The sequence below is a fragment of the Thermobia domestica genome, chromosome 1, assembly GCF_964235325.1.
Source record: "Thermobia domestica chromosome 1, izTheDome1.hap1.1, whole genome shotgun sequence".
NCBI classification, from domain to species: Eukaryota; Metazoa; Arthropoda; class Insecta; order Zygentoma; family Lepismatidae; genus Thermobia; species Thermobia domestica.
The window spans coordinates 316,679,455-316,705,237 of NC_137454.1; positions in this window are offsets into that span (position 1 = coordinate 316,679,455).

The following is a 25,783-nucleotide window of genomic DNA, read 5'->3' on the forward strand; positions in this document are numbered from 1 at the left end:
TGGAAAATGAAATAACATGTTATAACAAAAATTAAAATAAGATGATAATTGATACAAATGTAGAGGATGAATATGACATGTCCAATCTTCGCCAAGTATGGTGGAAGAAGCTATTTGTTTACTTCTTCTTGGCCAACCGCTAAGAACATTTATAAATCCATATGTAACTTTGTTAAATGCAATTAGTACATTCAAATTCACGAACGATGACGAACTGAAGGGTATGAAGGTAGAGTTGCAAGTAACAACTGTAGTCATAATAATATATTAAATAGTTCACCTAAACAACGTTTAAAATAGTGGGTAATTAGGTGGTAAGTAGAAATGACCAAAAGTGAATAGTTTACATCGCTCGTTTCGAAATACAGCTGGAAGATTAACCTTACAAGAAATGATAAAAATCAGTGAAATTTGGAGTTACATTAAGCATAGATTGGAGGGGAAAGCGAACTTCCCCGGTGGGGATACTTCAGCTGACTTCTTTGGGGGGGGGGGAGAAAATGTGATTGAGGGGTAAAATCCCCCTCATCCTCCCCGGTAATTCGCACCCTGACTGTAGTTACTTCACCTGTGCAGATTGTACTTAGTTTTAAAATTTGCTTTCATGAGCTCGTGTTCATATGAAATTATTATATGAATACTGTTTAAGCCCACTTCTAAATCCAACTCTGTCATCACTTGTCATTCCAACAGCGCCTCACAACCCCTGTATACAAAAGAAACTATAAATTCACAACCACACTGAAAGAGGTATTACTTATCTAAATAATACAGATTAATGCAATAAAGTGCTTAAAATGTACACTCATGTCCAAAATGATTGTCGCATATCTATAACTGTCTATCTGTAAGAATATAATTTGATAATGAATTTGCAGGGTACTTTTAATACTGATACTATTGTATAATCGGTAAATGTATTTTATATTTGTGGTAAATTTCATAGGAAAAGAATTATAAATACGAAAATTAGAATAAGTAAAACAAAATGTTGCTAAATGGACAAGAAAGTTTTATTTTCGTTTTATTGTTCTTATTTATTGCTCTTTTGACATGATATTTTCCACATACAAGTCTTTGCTGTTTATACACATACTAACATTATAAGAGATACCGGGAGAATTCGTTATGAAATTATATTCCTACAACAACACATTTATAGACATGCGACAATTCTTTTGGACATGAGTGTACATGAATGTTATTACGAAAGTTACACTTTCGGATACATCTAAACATTCATGTGTGGAGATTGATGATGATAGAACACAAATATTTACTTTATCGGAGGTCGTGAGAGTGGAGTGAGGGACAAAGTTTGTTTTCACTAGATTCGGTGGATTAAATAGTAGATTATGTGTTAATTCTCTGTCCCAGTAGAAGAGTGAAATCATTCTTACTCATCACCACTCTGAAGTCGTTGTGTCTAGGAACTTAAAAGTTTGTATAAATGCTCTTAAATCCTAGTTACTGGACAAGGTGAGGTTTTAGCAAAAATCGATTCCTGATGGAAGAATGGGATTACGAATTTTATCGACCTTCACCAGAACTGCGAAGTCGTTAGACCCACGTACGTAAAATTTTGTTCAAATGTCTCTTCTTTTTGACACAACGTATTTAAGATTAAAATCCTGAGACAATATTCAGACACGGAATGGGGGGGTTGAAACTTTATGGGGGATGGTTGAAACTTTATATTGAGAAACGGCATAATTTATACCGTTTATCAAACATTGTTAGGGTTATCAAATCTAGGAGTCTCAGGTGGGGAGGTCATGTAGCCAGAATGGAAGAGTAGGAACACTTTCTAAGTTTTAACTGGAAATCCAATGGGAATGGATAAGCTTGCATATGTGCATTATTTTTATTCATATTAATTTCATTTTTTGTATATAGTTTAGTGGTTTAGTGAATTCTTTGTCATTCTTTTAGTGATTTTTCTGGTGAGTTTTAGTGAGTTGTGTTTGCATTGGATGGCAACAGTGCCTTCAGTGTTCTATTCAAGTTGTGTCTGTGCATTCGACAATGTGCTGCGAAGTGCAACTAGGCAAGCATATTCACTCATAGTTTTAGAAAAGCATATTTATTCACAGTTTTTAGAGAAACACTCATGTTCATTAATATACAAGATTTACATGTTCTTAACGGTGTTTTAGAGTGCTACTCAGTTTATGTGTGACCGAAGACAAAATATGATGGTTTAGCAAGCAACCATGTGGTTTAGCAGCAAGCAAGCAACAATTACTGCAGAAAGAAGTTAAGATAAGTAATTCATTGTACTAATATTTAAGTATTATATAATTATATTAACATATGAACAAAGCATGTCATATTTATCATATTAACGCATGTACCTTTAAATAAGAATTGAATCAAGTAACATCTAAAATATTCGTCAAGTCTTATGTCTCGTTCCTCCATGATATCTGGGTGAATCAGTAAAATGGGTTTAATCACACAGTTCATTAGCTGTGGATGTGATATGCGTGATTTGTAAATAAAGTACATAAACATATCACCCCTTTATACATCATGAGGGAAAGCGTCCATTAGGAGGATCTAGGTGCAGATGGGGGACAATATTTATCAAAATGGATCTCTCAGAAACAGGAATACAAAGTACAAAGTGGATCCAGTTCGCTAAGGATAGAATTGAATGGGAAACTTTCGTACTGCGCACATTTCACGTTTCGTGCGTAGACATCACCGAAATTACGAACTTCCAGAATTTGGGGCTACGATATGAAGATTTATAGGACGCAGCAATATACATATCATCTGGGCTGTATTATAAATGAAATTTGTGTGAACAATCTGTTCACAGGATTGTGAGAGCATTCTGAGAAGCAATCTACAATCGGAAACCATTAATGAAACTTTGGGAATGCATCTTCACAAGAAAAGACGAGGAAAATACCAGACTAACATGAGAGTACATACATTTCAGAATCACAGCACGCCGAAAATTTGTTAAAACGATAAAATGAACAGTTGTAAGTGTGGGAACGAAAAATAACATGAAGAACGGGTGAAAAAAGAAAGGAATGTGCTCATTTCGAGCGTAGATACCAGTGAATGCGGAAATAGGACTAGCGGCGAGATTAGCCTCAAAGCATATATGAGATGCACGAGGCCTTCTAAAAACGAAAAATGATAGATCCGGGACGGAGAAACGGTACACATTTCTTATCAGTTGGTACATTCATGGAATTTAGGCGTAAAGTAGTAACTGGGCATACTATGACCTTTTATCTGACCTCCATTCGGTATTTCATTCTCAAGCTATTATTTTTTTTCTATCATTCCGATTAATTTTCCGTAAGACAGAAGTAGAAAATAACACACTTTTGCATCTATGAGTATAATTTTCCTTATATTTTCAAGCGAGAATTGATTTCCCAAAGAGTAAGTCGAAAATTATCCGCAATTTTGACAACTCTTCTTATACTGTTTGTACTGACTTGTGTCCTCGTTTATTTTATCGTACGCTGTTGTGGTCGTTCTATGGAAGATGGATCTTAATTCCTTCATTTGTCTTCCTTCTGTTGCAGATAGATCATAACCTTTCGATTAGAAGTTTGCACCAGAGAGGAACAACGGGCAGCGATCTGGTTTTGTGGTCGGAAGGTGTATCAGGGTTCGCAATGCATCAAACACTTTCGGCACAACACGGGAACAGTGTCTTGCCGCAACGGAGTGTCTACGAATGGACTGAGGAATATAAAAATTGTCGCACAAGCGTTACGCACGAGGAAGGAGCCGGATGACTATCTACGGCCAGAAATGATGACAGCATGAGAGCGTGCACGTAACATGCTTCTGTTAGACGGACGAGTGACTATTGATGAAGTGGCACATCTGGAAACTAGTCATGGTTCCTGATACACCTTCCGACCACAAAAACCGGATCATTGCTCGTTATTTGTCTTTGTTGCAAATTTGTAATGGAGCAGCCATGATCTATCTGCATTAAAAGGAAGACAAATGGAGAAATTAAGATCAAACTTTCATAGGATGATCACAACAGCATAACAATAAAATAAACGAGGACAGAGGTCCGTATGAACAATGTAACAAGTTTCATCAAAATTGCAGATAATTTTTGACTTACCCTCGTATTTTGGTATTGTTTCCAAACATGATACCTTGTATATAACAATGCCATGGCATGTGAAAGATGATTTTAAAGATAGAGGATAGAATTTCACAATAGTGAGCGTACGGAGAGTGACGTAACTCAAAGAAACAACTTTTCTTTTAATCTGTTGTGAAGCTAACTGATGTGTTTTATCCCTTTGTCTTACGCAATCAAATCCCTTCAAAAGAGATTCGAGAAAAAAAAAAAACACATTTTCTGGTTCCACAAGCTACAAAGCAAAGGCCAAACAATAAGAAGAGGACGTGGGAGCATACACAATCTCTGGCTGTTGTGTATATATAGTTAGTATATGGGGAAAAGAATGTATATAAAAGCAGTGGCAGAGAACAGTCCGAAGAAAGGAAAAGGCTAAAAGGAAAGAGCTCGCAGGCGAATGACCACTGAAAAGGATTGGAAATGCTATTGGTTTTTCTGTGTTGAAAGTGGTCCACGTGGAAGCTAGTGTTTCAGAAGAGAGATAAGAGAAAAACGAGAAACGTCGCCTGAGAGTAGATGGCAGCACAGTGGATTGATTATCCGATTGGATTGGATGTTTGCTTATCACGTAGTACTTGCCTTCATCCCCCGTAAGGCTACCGTGTTATTTAATCAATCTCCGCTCTATGTTGTGTGCACAAACTATAGCTAGTGTACTTTGTTGCGTAATTACAATATTAGTAGATGGTTCTAGTCACACATTCTATTTCTGAAAGTAACTGGAAAGTAGTACGCCTCTGTTTGAAATATAACTGATCCACAAACTTTTAAAGCATTAATCTCAACAAAGAAAATCTTTGATGTCTTCGAGATAATAGTTCTTGTTGAGAAACTTCTCTCGAGGGAAGGACAATGTTCAGACACTAAGACTACATTAGAGATGGCGTGGGTCAATGAAAACTTGACCCACCACCCTGTATGACTCATTCCGACCCACCACCCACCAAAACCCATAGTCATCAAGTCTGACCCATGATCCAAGCTCTTTTCTCAACTGAATAGAGTTTACGCTTGTAATAAAACAAGGCTGTGAAATTATCACTAATCGGAATCAGAATTTCTACGATCAATCGTTCAAGCACCGCCATGTTACGGTGGATCTAACTTTCACGATGTAAATTAGTAAAATGTTTGAAATTTATCGTAATACGACCCATGACAATTTAAATAATCATATACAATTATTTCATTTTCTTATTGAATAACGGACATTTTCGCTGAAAAATAGGATGAAATTTGAGTCTCAAATCAACGTAAAGTAGACCAACGTAAACGTAAAAAAAAAAAAAAAAAAAACTAAAATTCGACTATGTATCAAAAGTCCAGTAGTAAGTCCTATTGCTATTATTACAAATACCAATATCCAAAAGTGACTAAAGTTCTTTTTTCACTTAAATATACTCATCTCAGGTAAGTGAATAGAAACAAATTAAAAAGGAGTTCAGAAGATGATGTTTACAATGCAATGAGCAGGGGGATCACGGTGGGTGGTGGGTTTCAGTGGGTCTCTGGCCTGTTGACTTACGACCCAATGATCCACTCACAAATCTTGACCCACGACTCACTCCATCTTTGGAAGACACAACGAAACGAATTATTGTTATCACATTGACTCTTTCTCAACACGGTGACACTGTATGAAATAAATTCTTTCATTCTGCTTTTCAGTGCAACAAAACATAGTTCCACTTAATTTATATTATATATATATATATATATATATATATATATATATATATATATATATATATATATATATATGAAGTTTTTATACTTCCAAACTGTCCTATCCATATGAATGGGAAGTCTCACAGAGCAGTCATGTCCGCTTGTGTCTGTCGGTAAGTATTAGGGCCAAATTTGTAAGAAATAGTAAGAAGAGGATTCCGAAATCGATTCAACGCTTCAAGCACAAGTTCCATTTCCTCCATTAAAAAAAAAAAATCCAAAATGGAAGTGATCAAAATTAAATAATTCTGGTTTCAACCTTGATCCTCAATAGAGGAAAGAAAGGTAATACATAGCGAGAAGCTGTTTTCTGATATAGATTCAGCATCGCGAAAATAGGTACAAACTCCAACTTTACAATTTTACGGTAGCAAGAGAGGAACAGAATAGACATCTACTATGATTTCCGGTTCCAGTATAAATGCCCTAGAGCGAAAACAACGATACACTTTTTTAAAATACGAATTTACAATTCCAAAAATAGAGTTAGTTTCTGCTTTTCAGCAGTTAGCACTGAACTGGAAATAGTTAACATTAGTACAACTCCAAACTTCAATATTGATTCCTCTGTAGTAATAATCTTAAAGAGATGGCCAAATTTGTTTTTGGTACTGGTTCTTTGTCCAAATGACGAATTTTATCTTTGAATTTATTAATACGAGAAACTGTGTGTCATGCGACTGGTGATCACTTTCTTAACCGTAGAGGCGGAGGCAGAAGGTGAAAGCTGAGGAGGCCACCAAATAGGTATATTAGATTTGTCACTAAAAATCTGGGGGAGGGGGTTTCTAGGCCTCCCCGGGAGTAGATTCGCCAGTGCTTAACCTGGAGATGCTATGTGTGGAACGAGCCCACGGTGGGTGCTTCACCACGACAACGCACCAGCTAACGCTTCATTTTTTTACTTTGTATTTTTTCGGGCCTAAAACAACACCTGTCATTCCCCTCCGATCTTACTCATTTAACCTTGCGATTTCAGTTAATTGCAGAGACAACAAAATTAGATGAGGTTACTAGGGCAAATCCAGTTAATTTTGTTTTAAGAAGTGTTTCACTAATGAAAGACATTGCTAGCACTCTGTAGCTAGTAGAGGGCCTGCTTTGAAGTGGACAAGATTGATTAACATGTCACTTATCAATACAGATTTTGCGCCACCACTCCGGTCTTTTATTGAATTTGGTTTAGTATTCTCCCGATGTTTAAGTAATTTCAGATAATTACGTCACTTGGCAAAATTTACAGGAAAATAGCGTAATTACATTCAAAACTAGTGAAATTAGGATTCTGTGTCTAAAGTATGGAATATCCAGATCCTGTTTTTATCAGCAGGGGCTGATAATTTTCTCAAAACCAAAATATATACTTTACACAAACATCTTGAAAGAGACAGTTTTATGCTGTATTTACAACTTAATTTTTTCCCCGTTATCTCCTACCTACGGAAGTCAACAAGGTACTAGGACATATAATCACTTTAGCTAGAAGACGAACAAAGGAAACAATAGAAGAGGCGCCTTGTTGAAAGCACAATCAATTCAATTTAAGCTTGTTGCTTGAACACCCACTTTTTACCCAGTACACTATAAACCTACCACTTAACGCACAATTCAAACTACATGAGCTATACCCGAGAATCGGACCCGGTTCTCCCTTACCGAAAACTCATGCTAACTTAGAATCACGAGGAAGCCCAGAGCCAATCAAATCTCTGTACTTAATTGAAAATTAAGTGTTGAGGTGCTCTTCACAAAAATAATTTACAAGGAAGAACAAAACTACATTTGACTCCAAATACTTTCGTGTCGCATTTACTTCAAGAGTAATCATAAATTCAAAGGGTATTGGTAACAATACGGTATAACCTCAATTTTACGTTTCTACATTTAAACAAAGATTAGTTTGGTACCGAAATGCAACGCAATACTCATAATACTTATAAATCCCTACTTAAGTGAAAAACAAATGTTCGTTTTTTTTTTTAACGAAAAACGCGGGAAAATATCACAGTAACTAGAAAGTATTCAAATACAGGCATGTAGGCAGGTACACTGAGAAAAATCCGTTCTCCGGACAGCGGTATATTGTACAAATATACGGTATCCTCTTGCTTACTATAGAAATCAATACGGAGCATACGTTATCCGTATGATACATAGGCACTGCCGTTTGATGTTACATCATGCCGTTGCAGGATGTATGACATCTAACAGTTTTCCGTATATCACATGTATATACTTATGTTACCTTCGTCAGCTATATGCTATATACGTCCATTTATATGTGAGATCCTGACCGCCTACATTGTTTCATACAGAAAGTACGTATAGATGGAACACTTATACAGAAAGTATTATAAAACATGCGTTTTCAGTTATACGTCTGGTGTACGTTAAGTCCAAAAACTACAGGAATTACGCATGTAACCTATCTTTTTAAGTATGCCACCTACAATTTTTTTTCTCAGTGTATTTATTTTGGGAGAAGTCCAATGCTTTTGGGAGGTCCAGACTCAATATCAAGATAACTACTTTAAAATTTGCAAAATCACCCCTAAAAATATACTAAATTTACAGAAAAGTTGGAATTTCCGAGGGTCAGGACCCTCTGGGCAACTCCTATGCAGTCCCTGTTCTTATAGGGTCTACATAGCTCAAGGGACGTCACGTCATACTTACTATGATCAGTAAGTCCTGTTATATATAGGTATTTTGGTAACCATCTATATATATAAAAGAGAACGTACAAAATCCTTTGTCCGCTCATCACGCTAATACGGCTGAACCAATTTCTTTCATTTTTGGGGGGTTATTAGGATTTGGACCCTAGATGGTTTTTATCATATCACTTTAATTTTCAATTACCAGTGTCTTGAGATAATTGACCATTCAGGTGTCCACAAATCCTTTGTTAGTTCATCATAGGTAAAAATAAACGTATTTATATGCAACCCACATGACCGTGTCACTCGGCGGGTTAACATAAATGACAGGCGATGTCCATTGAATTACTATGGGACCGAAATACCATTGTTGCAGCAAAGCGCGAGCGCGTGCAAGTATATCTCATTGTTGCATTGTTGATCATTACGATTCACACATTTCATAATTTTCATAATAAATAAAAACTTTTTAACTTTTTGTAGTCTATGCTTGATTAATAGATATTTAACGCAACTTTCGATGCTAAATCGTTTGGTGACCCAGGGCCAGAGGGGCAGTTTCGCGCTCAAATTTCAAAGCGAAAAAGTAAAAATTATCTAATTAACAAGGTTTATTGCGTTCCGGGGTGACCCCAGCGAAGCGGGGTGAACGCTGCTAGTTGATAATAAGTGGATCAATATTTTCATTACTGGCACTTGGATTTATATTCTTCTGAGCTCAGAAATATTACATTTAGCAATTATTTTTCTTCAGATTACCGCAGTTTTTACTTTATATTTTTGGTACGGTACTGTTCCTTCTTGGGAAGGTAACAGTACTGATACTGCAGCTATTTTCAGAAAAAAGAAGGTTAGATTCAAAAATTTCCCATTTAATCATGAACGTAATGGGGCGTATATGAGAGTACACGATGTATACCAACCTAATACTTTATGGTCCAGCGTATACTCATCTTACAAAACTAGCATATATGGAGTGTATATAAGCACCATGGTATCCATATGAAGATGAAATGTCCCTGATTACAAATATTAATTGCACGGAAACTATTAATGCCAGAGAATAACTGTTTGCGGCATCTTGAAGAGCAACTCAAATAGTTTTTTGTTGTTGTTGTTGATTGTTAATTATTGTTATTTGTTGCAGGTGTTCATGAACGAAGATGACAACAGCACAAGAGCGCAGTGTGTGGTGTGGATGGTTGCGACCGAATGACCAATTACCGTAAAAAAGGAACTTCAGATGAAAGCAATACCGTGCCGTGCCGTGGAAAAATCAGCGCCCGGGGCGAGTATACGAAGAGGACCCCATACATTTATTCTAAGTAATTTTTCCTCTTTTTCATTTTCTCCCGAATTTTGCGCCCGGGGCACGGTACTGGATGAAAGTACCAACGGGACCCACCAGATGTCAAAACCATTAAAACATGGTCTGAGAAGTTTTTAGTCACAGTGTCAACCGACAGCCTGGCTCGGGCAAAGCACAAACGTCTGAGGAAACTGTGGATAAGGTCAGGGAGGCCTTCACTAGAAGCCGAACAAAGTCAGTTCGCAGAGCGTCACGAGAGCTGAACATCTCACGTTCAATGGTCCATAAGGTGTTCCATAAAAGACTGTGTTTGTATGAATATAATGTGCAAATCGTTCAGGCGCTACAGCCCGATGACCTAGCGAAGTGAACCAGATTTGCAATGGAGATTCTGGAATGGATTGAGGATGACCCCGATTACTTTGGGAGGGTAATTCTCAGTGATGAGGCAACCTTCCACACATCAAGCAAGGTGACTCGTCACAATGTGCGCATTTGGGGATCCAAACCCCCATACTTCGTTTGTGAATCTGTGACAGATAACGAAAAAAGTGAATGTGTGGTGTGCTTTGGGACGCAACGGAATTTCGGACCATTTTTCTTCATGGAGCACACAAGAACTGGTACCGTTTATCTGGGCGTGCTTGAATACTGCTTTTCCACAGCTAGTCACTTTGCAACCAAATGTGATATTCCAACAGGATGATGTCCCACCGCACTGGAGTTTAGATGTTCGTAGAGTTTCACAGCGATGGATTGGACGCGATGGACCCACTCCTTGGCCATCGCGATTTCCCGACATAACTCCTATGGATTTCTTCCTATGAGCCTATGTCAAAAAGAGTCTACGCCACACCTGTACTTGATATTCCTGCTCTTAGACACAAAATTGAAGAATTCATAAACTCGATAACACCGGACATTCTACACAACACATGGCGGGAGATTGAATATCGACCGGACATTCTGAGAGCTACTAATGGGGCCCATATTGAAGTGCATATATAGGCAAAAAATTGTGAGTTGCTCTTCAAGATGCCGCAAATCGTTATTCTCTCACTAACAGTTTCCATGCAATCAATATTTGTAATGAGGGAAGTTTCATGTGGACACCCTGTATATTTTTGGAAACTGTCGAGCGTATAAATAACAATTTTCTTTTTATCATTACATCACTGCATATGAGAACTAGTTTGAAGCAAAATATTTTATATGCTTATTTAAAAAAAGTGTTTTTATGTAATATTTTTAAATGAACAATTCTTAAAGACTCAAATTAAAATCATTCATATTTAACATTAATATCTCATTCAATGACGACGCTAGAAGAGGCAAGAGGGGAGCCGGATCCCCGGAGGCATTATCTGCCTCCAACCGCTTCCCAGACATAAGGTAGGACAAGTAATATAGAACTACTATTTTCGATTATTATTTATATTGTAAGGATTCCCACATTACAGCATGAGCACATATTTACAGACAAGTGCTATTGTTTATAAACAAGCAATCGATACACAGACCAGGAAGACAACAATCAACACGATGAGAATCGAAAGAGGACGAGACACCTGAAAAGAGCCTATAATAGAGGAATCAAAGAAGGAGTCAGCCATCAGTTAACCTTAACAGCTCTGGAGGTCGCATTGGACGAAGGGGCTCTACCTTTCCTAAAATCCGTGGAGGTTGCCTCGAAGCAAAGGGGATTGCTCAACACAAACCGTACCTCGCGAGGGTGCCATGAACGGAGGATGTTACCTAAGGACCATAACTAAGTCGTTACAAGACAAGGATTCCCATATAAAACATTACTTTGTTCACTCTGGTCGTAAGGAAGAATAAGATACATCTACTTTGTAGACACTAAGACTATTTTGTATTTTTTGTAAAATAAATAGGTGAAGGGCTAGAATCATTGTCTCTACCTACACAAATTATTACAATACTTTACATTATATATATATAAGCTCCTTCCCCGAGAAATTATATATGAAGTCATCATTGTTATTGGTGATTATTTAAATGATGTGTACTTCTTTTCTACCAAAGCCATATTTACTGCACCCACCCACAATTAAAAAATAGCCTCAGCAACTAGTTAAATCGGAGTTATGCTGTAGTTGGGTTACAGTCTTCTGAATTCAGGGCCGAAGAAATTACTGCGTTTTAGTCCCTATGGCATCATTGAAAACGAAATGAAATGGACTGTCTATGAAACCAATATCAGAATTGTTAGGTATTAAGCATGCACACCAATACAGCCATATATCATAGTGATTAATCCCTTTTGGGTAATTTTTGTGAAGAGGGACTCCTTCGAAACAAAAGTTGGTATAACGTAAATGCACCAAATCTATATTTCTATGGTTGAAAAAGAGAGCTATTATCATGAGAACTGTTTTCATGTAAGCATTTATTCCCAACAAAACGAGCGAACTGTAGAGCGCACTTGACACAATGCGCCTATTTTCCCTCCTTTTAGATGATCCCCACAGCCAAAAACAATACCCACTAGACTTGTCAACGTTACTTAATGGTTGGTTAGCAGAAACGTAATTGTTGTGGTCAACGTGGTAGGAAAGGACAGAAATAGCTCTCGGCTAGAGCATTTGTAAAGTTTTCCCTTTTTTCCTTCCTATTTTTCAATGAGAGACGCCCTTGTACCGCCCGTTGCGAGGGTGTAATTAGTGTACAAAATGGGTACAGAATGACTCCCAAAAAGGTAATTCCATGGCTTTTATTGGGAAATTGCTAACACAAGAGAAATTCTAACAATAGTTTCCTTTCGCCATCCATTACAGCAACCACAAATCTCTTCTTCACAAGAACCCTAATTGTGCGTAGATAACAAATGTATTGATTCAACAGTACTTATACGAGAAAAAAAAAAAAAAAAAAAAAAATACAGCATATCCAATGCCACTAAAATTGATGCAGAATTATTCCCATCTACTCACAATCTCACATTGGTTCTATCAAAATTAATACGTGTGGGCTGCTATTATAAGACTGCCTGACAACACTGAAGCAATGTTGCCAATATCAGAAAAAAGTCTAGTAAGAGACTTAATCCGTTTCTTACCTACAACTGCCGTTTTTATATTATACATACATACCGGGTGTTAATAAACTGACTGAAAGAGGTGATTCCTTACACCAAAGTAAGTTCAGATGAACCTATGAGGAAAAGTGCATAGTTTAAGTTAGGGCCGTCCTTGAGCATGCAAAAACTAGATTAATACATTATTTGTAACTCGAAAAACCGTGGAGTAGCGATCCATATTAGCATTAAGGAAGCCACTACGCCATCCAAAAATGCATGTTTAAATAAGGTGCAATGGCTGCACAATGAATTCCTCTAGAAGGCACAATTATCAGACATGCTCCGACAGGAATTCTCAGATATGTTCTGATTTCAATGTTGGTTCAAAGTAGGCAGAAGATAAACCTTGACAGCAGTGACATGGAATGCTTTGATGAGACGTCACAAGTGTTAGGAATTGCCAGCTCCACTTTTACTCGTATTCCAAATAACGTGTAGTGTGATGTATTTTGTCACGGTATATTTCAAGTTTCCTTTTTCACATGTAAGTGTGAAACAAAAAATTACAACATGCGTTATTCCGAACACGAGGGACCGTGTAGCTGGCGATTCCTAACATTTCCGATTTCCCGCTAAAGCATTCCATATTTACTGCTGTCAAGGTCTACGTTTTGTCTACTTTGGACTCATTTTTAAGTCAGGACATATCTGAGAATTCTGTTGGGAGCATACTTGCGAACTAATTTCTTGCGCACCCATTACACATGGCTGAAATTGCGTTTCTGGATGTCATGTGTGAGATTTCATTTACATTTATATGGACCACTACTCCATGGGTTATCAAATTCAAAATAACGCGTGCTGAAATGTAGCTTTCCAGAATTTTGGGCAGCTCTAGCTCTGAAATTATGACTTTCCCCAAACGGGTCAGTATGAACTTTTCTTATTTTGATGTGAGGAACCACCTATTACAGTTTGTCCTTACAGGTCACTAAGACTGTAGTATATTATGTCATGTGACAGTGTAGGCCATGGACACTGAAGTAGACATCAGGACTCGATAACTGCACATCTATTCGTAGGAAGTTTCTTCCGGTTCATGGTGTTCACATATTGGATCGTGCCAGTATCCAACGTTTAAGAGCCCTTGACTTTTCAGATCAGGCCACAAAATGATGGACTCCTTTTTCGGGATCGGTGCAGTGTCATTTTCATAGATTCCTTGGAATATGGCTCCACAATTAACAAGGAGCGTTATTGTATATCACTGGATAAGGTACGGCGTCTTCTCCAGACCAAGAGACCGAAGCTGTAAGGTAATCAAACTGGATCATGACAACGCCAGTCCTCACATAGCCATGGTGACACAGCAGACAATTATGAGGAACGACTTCCTATCCTATTTTCAGACTTCCTATAGTCCGAACCTGACTCCTTCGGATTTCTTCCTGTTTGGCCGTCTGAAGGCCCGGAAAGAAAACATTCGACAGTGTATCCATCTGCAAGGAAAAGAACATTCGACAGTGACAAAGCTCTCATTTTTTGCATGAAACAATGATGTAAACGTCAGCCACCTGAATTTTACCAGAATGGACTCAAGGCATGATAAGAACGTTGGACCAGATACATCACAGCAGACGAAAGCTACATTGAGTGACAGTCTTGTAGTGAAAAATTCAAAGTATGTTCACTTACAATTTCATAATCATATTGCAACTAATAATAATAACCATCTGTGCAAAAATTACTGAACGCTACTGGCACAAGTTTATATTAAACTGTATTAAATTACATTATCAATCGTGTAAGTACCGTCGTGGTAGGTTAAGAAAAGCCCAGTTTATGAAAATGAAATGAAATCTAAGTTTAACGCCCCACGATTATGCCGGTTAGGCTAAAGGAGACGGACCCAGTTTATGAAAGTGGCAACGTAAGAACTGAGAACATTTTCACTGGTAACATCACAGGAATTTAGAAACAGGAATGAGTAAGACTGTAAAACTCAATTTATTTGTGATAAATCTTTCTTTCCATCGGCGATTTGGGAGTACCAATACATATGTTTTGCTGAAGTTCAACAGAAGAGTAAGGACATTTTCTTGATACACTTTAAAAATTCTATCCATTTTTCTTCTTTCAAGGTATCCAAATAGAACTTTATTTTGTTGGCTTACTTCTTCTTGAAAGATTTTTTGTGTAAGCGAAAAAAGAAGAAATTCTAAGAGACGTTCAACACAAAGTTATCAATTACCGAAACAACTTCGATCAATCAACTGCAAAACTGGTTACAACAAGAAACTTAGTCAAAAGCATAAAGAAACTTTCTTCGAAGATGTCCCAACTTTGTCATTGCCTCAAGTGTGTAAAACCATAGCGGCTTCGAACAATGGGAACTTTCTTCAAGTGCCCAATTGATCCTCACAAAACAACGCCTTACTCTCGCGGTTTACCAAACAGCTAAAAATCAAAATTCTTCTCACCTTTTCTTATTCAAGGTATTGTTCTGCTTCATTAACAAGTACAAGGAATGTAGACTTTACGCCAAAGTATCCTTGCACTCTTTCAACAGGATTAATTAGGCGTTTATTTGACTACAATGATAGTAATTCTAATTATTTTGTTTACACTGGGCTTAAAAGGGGAAATACTGATCACTATCACTAGCATTGAAGGCTATGTATATTAGTAAAGAAAGTGATTACCAAAGTGTTTGTTAATCAGAAATCAACAGAAACGCTTTCTCATTGTTTAATGGAAAAAAGTAATTTTCTCACTTCCGATTTCAACTAAAGTGTAAAGATTAAGAAGTGGTATTTTTTCGGATCCTAATAGTTGCATTGTCCTATGCTTTGTTTCATCGAGAGAATATAATAATGTCTACAAGTCTGATTCTACAAAAAACCTATATGCACCTCACTCTCTTCCGATCGCACGCTATGGCATAAGTTTGCACGAATGGGTTGATCTGTTTATACACATCAAATCAGTGGTTCTCAACCGATGTGTCGCGACACAATGGTGTGTTGAGCAATTCCATAGGTTATTTTGCGGAATTATAGAACTTAAAAATCATGAAGAATTTAATAATAATCAGTTAAAATCGAGACAGGACAGTACCAGTCAACATCTCAAACAGTAGTAACAGTGCTCAGTGCTATATCAAGTCATAAGAACTAATTAGTTTCATCAACATAGTATTATTATTATTATTATTATATTATTTACAATAAAAATATGAATAAATGTATCGCAATGTCCCGGACGTTCAGTAAACTGGGTAGTCAGTCAAAAAGGTTGAGAACCACTGCATTAAATTAATAGAGACCAGAAAATGCTTAATGGGTATACTACCTTCCTTTTATTAAATACATTGTCATAATCACACGAGTGACATTTTTGGCTATACATTTTTCTCCAACTGCCTTGGATTAACTTTCAGTGTAGCCATAAGAAACAAAGTTTTGTTACTTCTTTACTTTTGAGCGATGAAAAGTGAGAAGTATGATGATCGTGGAAAAAAACTACTTCGAGATTTCAACGGATTTATACATTTCATGACCCCTAAATGCGGAAAATGCGAATTTTCGACATCTGTCTGTCTGTTCGTTCGTCCTGATGTACCAGTACATTCACCTAAAGGCCCTACTGTTCAACATATCGAGAACAAATTTTAAACTTAAGGTTTTTATGTAATTCTCCATGGCTATTTTCTAATTTTTTTCCTACTTCTAAAAATAAAAAGGTAGTATACTTAAGTTCAGAATCAAAAATTCCAATTTTCTCAAAACCGGCTCTAACTCTTTTGTTTATATTTCATAGACCAATTTCTAAATAACAACATTCTGTGGTGTAAGTCAGTTGTCTGTAAAATGATCGACAAGGGGTACTTTCTTGGAGTGAGTTTTTAAAGTCGATTTTCTCAAAAATATCTCAGGCGATTTAGTTCATATTCCATAAATGAATGTTTCATTAAACACCCTAACATATAACATAAGTAATTTTCTTATGGAAAAAATCAAGAGAGAGTTTAATTCTGACTTCGGGTGAGTTTTCTTTGGACAAATTTTTCCGAAATTGCCTTACAATTTAGTTCATGTTTCACAAGAAAATGTTTCATTAATAACTGCAGCGCAATGTTGTCAGTTCCATATTAAAATAAAACTGTCCTTTTTCTTGACATTCGCCTCGTAGAAACGGGCAGAACTAGGTGAAACCATAGGTGAAACTATGTACTAAATATAAATTGTGATAATTTGAATCTCTTAGACCATAGACCGCATAAACAAACAAACTAACTAAAGGAGGACACCTGGCAGGTGACAAGTGGAAATTACCGGAAAGAGAGGTCTGTGTGAATACCTGTATGACACGAGTAAGCAATGATCAATTTTCTGTTGACTGCAAGCCTCCAGTTAGCACTATAATTTCACTCTACAGAGTAAAACGTTTTGCCAAAATTGTTGAGTTGTTGCAGTTATGTGATTGTTGGAGTACTCTACAGATATTTAAGGTGTAAATGTGTAGTTGAAATGAGGTAATTTTCATGAGTATAACATATTACTCTTCTAAGACTAGGAAATTCCCTCAACTTCACAGAAAGGACACACATAAGATGGAAATCTATATTCAGGGCAAGCATTCAGGGATACGGCTATGTTTACTGGTACACTGACCTACCATGCACACAGGGTGGCTAAGACTGGAAACCTCAATAGTAATGTTAACAATATTAGTTTCCAAGTTGAATGAATTCCAATACCGATATTTATCAACATAATGGAAAAATCCTATGTACTACGAAACGCACTTTTGTTGGGTTAGTAACAAACATTCAGGAACTGTAATTTTCGTGTGCTAATCAGTATTAGAGATACTGAGTAGTATGCGAGGCAGTGTAGTACAGATTCGTGCATCCAAAAAGCTGGACAGTAGTACAAGATTGGAAACCTCTCAAGACAGCAAATTGTGATTGGGCAGTTAGTTGGAGCAGGGTATACACAAAACATAAAATGGTATGTATACTCATGTCCAAAATTATTCTCGCATGTCTATAAATATGTTGTTGTAGGAATATATTTTTTTCACGAATTCGTCCGGTATTTCTTATAATGTTAGTATGTGCATAATCAGCAGAGACATGTATGTGGTAAATTTCATATCAAAAGTGCAGTAAATAAGAACAATAAAATGAAAATAAAACTTTCCTGTCCATATAGTAACATTTTGTTTTACTCATTCTAATTTTCATATTTATAACTCTTTTCCTATGAAATTTACCACAAATATAAATTTCCCGATTATACACATACAGTGGTGCCCACCCCCCCTCATGTCCATGACGCACCCCCCCTCAATTGTCTATCCGTAGGTGTTCTTCCATGAAAAAAAATCTTTTCGATTAATTTTTACACACCCTCAAACATATTTATATAGATTTCCCCCCCCCAAATATTTCAATGACGCAGTTTGCGTCATAGCCCCCCCTTGTGGGCACCCCTGTACACATAGTATAAGTATTAAAAGTACCCTGCAAAATCATCAATTTATATTCTTACAAGAAGACAGTTTTAGATACGCGACAATCATTTTGGACACGACTGTACATCAAAAGAAACATTGCTCAAAGTGGTGATAACATACAGAAAACATTACAAGACATCATTACAGAGGAGGAATAGTGAACAGAAAATGAGTCTAGGTGAAAGTAGATGCAAACCATTGAAGATTGTTGAAATGAACCATGGACTTAATGTGGCACAATCAACATGTGAAACGACGTGCTGGTACAGCGGTGGACACTTCTAAATGGTACACCTTAGCCGTAAATCTCCATATGGCTGTACCATTTAGAAGTGTCCACCGCTGTACAATCATAGCTAGATGACTAATGTTCAACATCCATGGTCAGGCTGCCGTTTCAAAAATTCTGATCTAGGGATGGCCCTAATTGTCCGGTGTTTTCCGGAATCCGGAAAATTTACTTTCCGGATTTCAGAAAAATTTCGGAATTCAGAAAAATTTCGGAATTCAGAAAAATTTCGGAATTCAGAAAAATTTCGGAATTCAGAAAAATTTCGGAATTCAGAAAAATTTCGGAATTCAGAAAAATTTCGGAATTCAGAAAAATTCCGACATTCGGAAAAATCCGGAATTTAGAAAAAAAACAGAATTTTTCCGATTTTACTTTCCGGATTGCGGAAAGTAAAAATTCTGGAATTGGCCATCCCTAGCTAATAGCTGTTAAAAGAAAAACACAATAATGACTTGTAGTTGGATATGTCTATCACTTACGTAGACAATTGCTATTGCAGTTATTTACTGCTTTATGAGGAAGGTCTTATTTTCACACACAAAAAAGTCGCCGGTATGTCTCCAACATTATCGTGTTCCCACCTGCAGTTGCTCCAAAGCACTGCAAACTACTTTTTAAGCAGACGAAAGCAGTGACGACGCCAGCCGTAAGTTCCTAGGGGGGCAAAGGAGGGGCAGATACATTTTCGGAAGAGGGCGGCTATTTTCCACACCAAAAATGTCATTTATTATGCTTGACTACATTGTGTATTTCGTTGTTGTCTTTATATTAGGCCTATATGATAAACTTATTTCAAGTAAAATTCATCTAGTACTATATGCAACGTATATTATATATATATATATATATATATATATATATATATATATATATATATATATATATATATATATAATTTACGAGGGGCTGCTGAAAATCTCGTAATCCAACCCAGAAGGAGTATAGGTACTAGGTGGAAAGATGAAACTGTAGTTTTGAAAAACATGTTTTCAACAAATTTTCATATTAATAATGAAATTCTTATTGCTTTTTCAGGCCTCTGAAGTGATTATGTGCGCCCAAACAGCGAATTTCACGAACATCGAGATCACAAATATTATAATATTTTTGTTCCAACAAGGATAGTCACCAAAGTAAATTAATGAGAAAATCAGTGAAACACTACGGGACTCTCCCCCATTATATACAGTGGTGAAGAAGTGATAGCTTAGTTCAAACGTGGCGATTTCTCAACAAATTATGCTTTACATCCAGGATGACTTTACATCTAGTGACTGTTCGCGAAATCATGGATGCAATTTGTGACATTATTCTTGAAAATTGCAGCATTTCAGCCAGTGGTAGATATAACCTGGGGCTGGGGTTCCTACGCCACCCCAGTTTTTGACTGTCAAAAAGAATTTAAGCTATTATTTATACACTTTTTAAAGTGTATAGTAAACTCACGATATACTTATTATAATCTGAGGTTTGGCTGCAACCACCTTCCCCAGTTTTTACCGTCTCAGTAAAACTTGTGTCAGAGATTGTGGGCATTTCTTTGGAACGCGTCGGTAGTATAATTCAGAATGGCTTGGGTATGCGCAAGTTCTTAACACAATGGGTTCCCAAAAATCTGTCAGGAGAATAAAAAAGTGACGGCATTAAGAGAAGTCTTCTTCCAATTTGAATGTAATGCTGATAATTTCGCTCACGAATAGTAACCATGAACGAAATATGGTTGTACCACTATGATCCTGGAAAGAAACAACAGTCAATGGAGTAGTAGCACTCATTTCTCCCTCGCCCCAAGAAGTTCAAGATATAGAAGTAGGTTGAAAAACTGTTTGCAACATTCTTCTGGGATAAGTATGGAGTCGTACTCATAGACTACCTCCACAACGGTCAGATATTTAATTCAGAATCTCTACATTACTCACAAAACTGACAGAAAAATTCAAAGTTCAACACCGCGGTAAATTAAAAAAGGAATTGTGTTCCTTTAAGGGAATACACGTGTCCATTTAACCCCTGCGAACACAATTAGCATTGCATAATCTAGGATTTCAATATCTAGATCATCCTTATTCCCCAGATTTAGCTCCGTCTAACTATTACGTGTACTTGTTTCCCAAACTTAAAAGGACGCCATTTTAGATCTGATAGGGGTAGTGCTACGAACAGTGGTACGAGGAAATCTTCAGATTTTTTAACTTTTCTGCAAAAACTGGAGCACTGTACAAGTTAGTATATTGACTCTCGAGGGAAATGTAGAAGTAAAACTTCACCATTCCACGTGCACTCCTGGGCTGGGCTACGAATTTTTCAGCAGCTCCACGTACATTTCTAGTCAATATGGTCGACGTCATGTGAGTACTTTGAAACAAAATAAGTAAGGGAGCACTAGTGCATACCAATTACTAACTAAAGATGAACACTCTGACAATACGTTTTATTGCGAGCTAAATAAATAATCGATTTAATTCCATACATTTATTATTATTATCATTTGCAGGAAGGGAAAAAAACAACCTTTTTTTTTTTAGAACCTTTAACCTTTAAGTAAAACAAAATATGAAACTGAAAACTTCAAAACTGGATAAATACAAACAAGGTATGTAATTAGTTTTACCTTTCTTTTGTTTCTAATCGAAGCTGATCCAATGAGAAGAAAACAAGTCGACCAAATCTACTATTGTTCGCTAGGAACAGTAATTAAAATTCATAAGAAAGAACTGTAACTAAAATTCACCGGAAAAGGCGCTAAATTATAAAATAGAAATATGCGTGCATACCCAGACGCTCAAAGAAGAAAGCTTGAGGACTAATCTGGCACATAGTAAATGTATAGATAGTACGATCTGACAATGAGATTGGTTATGATACTGATATAAAATACTATATGTAGAATGTTTTATGATTGTAGGAGTCTGGGGGGGGGCAGTCTGGATGGCAGTCAGGGGGGCAGGAGTAGTCACCAGGGGGACGCTCGCCCCCTTGCCCCCCCCTCTGGCGTCGTCACTGGACGAAAGGCAGTGAAGGAAAAGAAATCTCAACAAATATTCTAGCATTCGCTTATTGTCCACATACCTATGTACAGTATATACAAATTTATAATTTTTGACTTTACGAAGTATACAATGTGATTGTTCAATAATTAACATAAGCAGGCATTCATTAATTTATATTAATATAATAATTAATAAAACTAATAAGCGGGTGATTGATGACTCAGTGGTAGAGTTTTCATCTATGGTATTCTAACCCAGAACATGTGGGTTTTCGATAGCTAATTTGGTGTTCGAAAATTTTCCCGGTTGTACTCTTGTTCCCTTTCTTGTATTTGTTCCATCATCACTCATTAACGAATTTAGTTTATCAAAACTCTATAGCCATATATTCATTCTGTCCGTCAGTGAAACAAACAGTCTCAAGACCTATCTGATGGATTACCATCAATTTTGGCCACGATGTACAGAGTCAATAGTTAAGAATCGAGTTCCCTGATGAATGTAATATTCAAACAGGAAGCGGTACAAATCAACCATTTCCGGTTTTAACGGTAATCATTATACAGTAATTATGGTAATCGATAGCGAGAAGCGGTTTCCAGTAATCGACATATATAACATTCATGTAGATAGAATGTTACCCAATTTGTGCATCTGCTGAAAATAATGAGCTTAGGTATTTAGAGAGCATTTTCCGCTTTAGAAAATATGTGCTTGGTAAAGAATGTAGAGAATTAGCTGAGTCAGGCACGTAGCTAGAATATGGTAATAGGAAGAGGGGGTCTGTCACGAAATACTGTGGTTATTTACCAGGGGCTCAATCATTCTAAACTATTTTATTGGCAACATATATTGGTTCGTTTAGCCAATATTTCTAATGGGGGGATGACATGAAATACTGTGGTTACACACCAGGGGCTCGATCAATCTAAATATTTTACTGACAACATACCCATATTGATTGGTTAGGACAATAAAATGAGGATATGTTAGTAAGTATTTTAATAAGAAGCTATGAAGAAATCTCGGGTAAAAGAATATAAAAAAGTATTGAAAAATATATAGCCTTCCGAGGTCATTCGAACGGTGTCGAGAATTTTGCGTCTGGGAAATTTGCGCCCTACCTCAAGAACAGGGAAAATTGCGCCTGCGATGTATCTCCACCGGGAAGTTTGAGCCCTGAGAAATAAAATAACCTATTGGAGCTTACGCATTTGCTCGGAGGGGCTGACATTACAGCATAGATAATCCTCCCCCCACAACCATGCCATTTGTGATTTATTTTCATTGTGGCTATATAAGGGGAGAATAAACTTCAATATAAGCCAAAAGAAAACAACGAATCAACCCAATCACTGCTTCTTCCAGAGATGAATTTGGGGGAAACACTGGCCTCCCCAGAGCTCTCAGAGTGCCCCTCGGAGGAGACCAAAATAATACGTCTATAATATAATAATAAATAGAATAGTACCAGCAGTGACCCCTCCGGAATACTAAGTGTGCCCCCCGGAACATTTTTCTGAAAGAACGACTGAACGCAATTGTGTGTTTGAAGTGTAATTCCAGCAAGTAAACACATTGTACATAGTTTTCTTGATAATATTACTGAACTGATTTTACATTCACTTTACATTTTCTTTTCTATATTTTGTGCCCTAAAAAGCCAAACAACCCGCAAGGATTACGAACAGAGATATCTGGGTAGAGCCAAACAGCCTTTTGTAGATTAAATTATACTCTTTGATTATATTAATACATAATTATATATCAGTCATTTATACTTTTATTGTAAATTTTGTAGTATAGTGAAAAATTGTATTTGTATGGATTGCCCTTTAGTGAACTAAAATGTTTTTTTTTTCATTTGTTCGGAATATTATAACGGATGGAGTAACTCACTGAGACGATGAGAGGCAAGCCTAGTTCAAGTGTGAGTGGAAGTTACTTTACACAATACAAAAATAAGTTGAATTGTAGGGCGCAAACATCCCAGTGCAAATATATAGCCGGCGCATTTTTTTCTCTTTTTGTGGTAGGGCGCAAATTTCCCTGGCGCATAATTCTCGCATTCAAGGAAAATATAATGTCCGTAGTTGACAAGCCACTTATGTCAGTCCCCAATTTCGACTTTAAACGTCGCTAGTGCTACGTTAGTGTTCGATAGTGACGCAAATCTTTAGTACTCCGCAGATAACGTCTGCTTTTTAAATAATGGATATAGGTCTTCTGACTGCATGCCAACACGCCCACTTTTAAGAATAATCTCAAAAATGAGGTTAACCGTTAGAGCAAGTAAGTGCTCATTAGTGCCATTAATATTAACATTAATGCCTCCATCGTACGGCTCTTGGAGTAATAATATGACTTTAACAACTTTATACATCAGGCTCACCTTATTAAAATTAGCCAAACGAACATGATAACACCACGCTCTTTGCTAGAGTCTCAATGCGTCCCTATATTCTCGCGAACATAATGCGCGATGTGGATGTCCCCTGACGTGCCCAACTTAGTTACTTTTTTTTTTTTGCAACTATTGTTTTTCTGTTATTTATTGCTAGTCTGCAGAGTAGTCCTTACATTAATATGCCAGTGTCCTTGATAATCATTGCGTATTTACAAGCAGTTTGTTATTACTGTTAGAAGATATCAAAAAACAACAGATAAAATATACTACTTAACGGTTCATATTTTTCCTTTACAGTACATAAACGATTAATAATAAGACTATTCCAGCATAAAAGTTATCAATTGCATCACAGTGGCTTCAAGCGACGCATATTTTAACTTCATAAAAATTCGTTTCTCACGATTTTCTGGAAAACTACGTATGACAACATCTTCATTATGCCAAGTTGTTTATCTCAGTGTGATATATATTTCTTACCTCTGGACAATATCACAGTAAAACAAAAATTAAATATTAGGAGCACATCGTACTTTTGGACTACATCTCAATTAACCATGGAAAGATTGAGTAGTGTATACTTTAGGATGTAAGTTTCAGCTTAACTTGCATCATACATTCTTAGGATTACAAAAAGGAAATTTGTTCGTTTGCATTTGAACAAAATTCTTAGGATTACAAAAAGAAGAAAATATTTTTTCCGAAATCCGGATTTTTCCGAAATCCGGAATTTTCCGATTTTACTTTCCGGATTCCGGAAAGTAAAAATTCCGGAATTGGCCATCCCTATTCTGATCACAGTCAACAAGGCAACGAAAAAATAAAGATGCCGGAAAGAAGAACCATGGACTGTTCATGGTTGACCACTTTAGGATTGATTTACATAAGGTATTGAAGTACGAGGGCAGTTTGAAAAATAACCTGATTTGTGCACTGATAGATGGCGCTAATCCATCTGTATATGCAGTAAAGTTTCGTTTCAGTGAGTGAAGTATCTATGGTCTCAAGTCATTCTAACAGTAAATCGTTGTTTGGCAATTTTTCAACTGGAGTGTTTCCAGCAACAGTGAAAACATGATAAAATTGGAATTCGTGGTATGATTTCTTTTTCTGGAAGGGAAAACTACGAAGGAAATTCATGAGAGGATCTTACCTACATTGCGAAACTCATGTTCTATGGAACTGTTCGATTTTGGATAAATTAATTTAAGCGTGGCAGAATAAGCAATGAAGATGCATTACACGTCATGGAGCTCCGAATTCAGCGGAGACACCGAAAATCTGAGATGAAATCCGCGATTTGATTTTAGTTGATGGACAAGTCAAGGTGCGCAACTTAGCAGAAGTCGCAAATATCTCAACCGTGCGGGCTGTTTATTTTGCACAATGAATTGAATATCAAAAACTCTGCGCTTGATGTGTGTAGCGTTTACTAACTCCAGAGCAGAGGAAGCCATATCGTTGAGCAAAAATTTGGCCGAACTGCGATTTGAATTGCTTTCGCATCTTCACTAGAGGTAATAGATTCCTCTAGATAACTGGAATAAGCAGTTATCGAATTTCTTCGCACAGAAGGAGTAAATGCTTAAGAAATTTATCGTAAGATGCACGAGGTGTACCTCGTACATTGCACTATAATTCATTAATGTCATTGTTACGAAGGGAGTTTCCTCCCAAAAATTCAGGAGTTTCTCTATACTGA